This window comes from Nannospalax galili, unplaced genomic scaffold (assembly GCF_000622305.1).
Source record: "Nannospalax galili isolate Female #2095 unplaced genomic scaffold, S.galili_v1.0 scaffold1187, whole genome shotgun sequence".
Lineage (NCBI taxonomy): Eukaryota > Metazoa > Chordata > Mammalia > Rodentia > Spalacidae > Nannospalax > Nannospalax galili.
Window position 1 is genome coordinate 88,763 of NW_008356355.1, and position 3,444 is coordinate 92,206.

Here is a 3,444-nt window from a genome sequence, read left to right on the forward strand (position 1 = left end):
AAGTATATTGAATGTCTGGAGAAACTTACAGAAAGAATTAGCTGAATAGTTACAAAGGGAGGTTGTTCCCAACATGCTATGCAGCAGCCCTTAAAAGGCTCAGCAGAATAGGGCCTGAGAAAACAGCCAAGAGTGTTACAGTGTTACAGAGGGGCCAGAGGTAAGCTGTCCTGAAGATCCAAGTAGAGCAATTTAACTCTGCAGAAGCAGCTTCTGCCTGGGCTTTGAAGAGATGGGCTCTGGTGAGGGTCAGTCCTTTCTCTTCAACCTGTTTCTTGTCACCCAACACAGGAACCTTATGCCTCAGGACTAGTGATAGAGGTAGGATTAAGTATTGAAAAGACAAACATCGGAGCAGAGAAAACAGATCCTCCTGGATGATCTCTGACCACTCCCATCACAGAAGCATGCACATGGAGCGGTGTTATACATGCAGTAGCACAAGAGAGCCTGAATTCTCTGAGAATACCAACTGCAATCAAGGCCCTGTTTATCAGGGACAAGGTGATACTCAGACTTGGAGACTTGGAGAACAAAGACACAAGCTGAAGAAATGTAAATCAGAAGATAGTTTAGAAAATGGAAAGACAGGCTGCCCCAGAAGTTTGTACTTGCTATTTGTTTCAGGTGGTGACATAATTACGATCATGCTGAACAGTTATTATGTTTCATGTCTCTAGTGCCTGATTCAGCAAACGGGTATTTCGAACAGTAGTCTGGTAATGAGCAAAGAATCTTAGACTTGGATAATCATTGGTTGCCACCTAGTATGTTGGCATGCCATGGTCTAATTCGAAGTATAGGGATGTATTGATGGAGCTAGCAGACCGATGAGAATACAGAAGAATGTATCCTTATGGGATTTACATATGGGAAAATGTATAAAATAGTGAGTTTATATGAAATGTGTCCTCCTATCTGGGCAGAGTACATTCCCTCATGAACGAAAAGCTGTGTTTACTGCCATAAAATACAGTAGAGATTAACGATATCAGGTTATGATCTTAAAAACTAATTTCTTCAACTTTTTCTAAATTGAAAAATTAAATATGGGTTTCTCTATTTTTAAAGCCAGAGTTTTGGAGGATCTCTCACACTACCATAGACTTTTTATCTCCCGATAAATCTACAATAACATCTTCCTATCTCAGCAAGATAAAGAGAAGAGGAATTATGGGACACCCAGAGTATTCTATCAGCAAAGGCTTTGCTATTTCATTGAGATTCTTTAAGTAACATTAGAAGCAACAAGCTACTCCAGTGTGGCACATGCCAAAATGGAGCAGTGCTTGAACAAAGTCTAACTTAATCACTTTACCCAAGAGTGAGCCAGATCTGTTCTCAGAACTGTTCCTTTTGATTTATCTGGGAGCTGTTCCAACCACAGGCATATGTTTTCTTATTTAATCAGTATGCCCAGCACGATATCAGAAAAGAATGAGGAACTTTTTCTTATTAGGGAAGAATTAGACTTTTCTGATCCATCCTGACCCAGAACAGCATATAACACAAATGATGTCATCAACGTAAGCCCAGATATTATTTTCAACATATTATGGATGATTTTCTGCTTCCAACATTGTTCCTTTCAGCAATATTTTCGTGGCATATGAACACACATTCTGGGTCAGGAGCAAGGAAAAGTGATAGGAAGAAATAGAGAATGTAGTTTAAGATCAAAGCCTTGTGTTTAGCTTATAAAAGTTGGTTACCAGAGAAGCCTAAGGCCTAGTATCATTGTTTACATTGTTTCCTAATGGACACTACATTTAAATAAGCTATTTACATAGTGGGAAGGTAGAGAGAATAGACAGTGTTAAATGATCTCAAAATATAAGATTAACTTTGGCTATGAGGCTGACAGGAGATATTCCCAGAAAAGCCGTTTCCATACTCTAGAATGATGTTCTTTTGTTAAATTTTCCATTTTCTCACTTTAATTACTTATTTGCTTATATCTTAAAACACTTTCAAGTTCTGATGATAATGCATGGATTTCTTTGCAAGGATACCCATCTGCCTTCTACACTGACCAATTTTAAGATTTACGTAAGGGCATAATAATTGAAAGAATTTGGTTTAGATGAAAGAATAAAGGTCTAAATCAATGGAAAAGAATAGTGGTCCCAGACATGGATTCATGTAGATAATAGTCAAATGATCATTGAAAAAGATAAAGGCAATTCAGTCCTTAGAATAAAACTATATATTTTCAGAAAAATTAGATCAAAGTTTTGTTGACCTAAATATAAAATGAAAACCAGAAAAATTTATAGAGGATAAACAGGTTAAAAAAAATCTATTATCTATAAAAAGAATAGTTAACATGTTGAACTTGATTAAAATTGAAAACTCTAAAAGATACTATTAAGAAAATAGGAGCTGGAGATATGGCTCAGCAGTTAAGAACACTGGCTCGTCTTGCAGAAGACCTGGTTCAAATCCCAGCACCCACATAGCAGCTAACAACTGTCGGTTGGGGTGTACTTATACACATGGAGACAATATACTCATACACATAAAAATAAAAATAATAAATAGATAACCCTTTAAAAAATAAAATAAAAAACAACAGACTAGAGACAAATATTTATAAAGAACAAATATTTGATATAGGAGATGTCCAAAATAAAAAAAAAAAATCCCACAAATCAAAACTAAGAAATTTGATTTTAAAAGTAAAAAAATTTAAAGTTTCCTGATAAGATAAATTTTAACCTGATTTTGTTATGGAAAAATGAGAGACTAACAACCAAATTCCGGTGAGGAGGGGGAGCTTTAATTTCACGCTAATGGGATTGACATGGGGGTCATTCTGTAAAGGAGTCAGCCCCTCGCCCAAGTTTTTGGGACCTTTATACTTATGTGAGGAATGCAAGCAAATGGCAAATAACACATCTGTGGTAATTGAGTGGTTTACATATAGCCTATGGTCATGAAAGATATAGGAATGTGGCAGACTTGGAAAACAATGACTTCTGTCCTGGCAAAGGTTATAGGAATGTTGCAGTTTTGGAAAACAAAGACTTCTATCTGTGGTTAACCACAAGGAAGCAAGGAAGCAGGGACAATTCCCTTTCACCTCCCCCATTTCTATCTTCTGTCTCAGAGCTTTTCCTGTTCCACAGTTCTTAATTATCAGTACTTTGTGAGATCTTTTAGTATCCATCCAATGTGGTTTTCTATTTTCATAATTATAAAATTACAAAGTATATAACTGAATTAAATATTGCATTGCCTCATTGGTTGTACAAATATTTTTTATGTTTTTTTTTTTCTTTATTTTTTACTTTTATGCCTGGATGTATGTAAGTGCATCTATGTCATTCAGTGCCCTTGGGAAACAGAAGAAACTGTCAGATCCCTTGGAACTAGACTTATGGGCAGTTGTTTGCTGCCATGAGGGAGCTGGGATTCGAGCCTGGCTCTTCTGTGAGAACAACC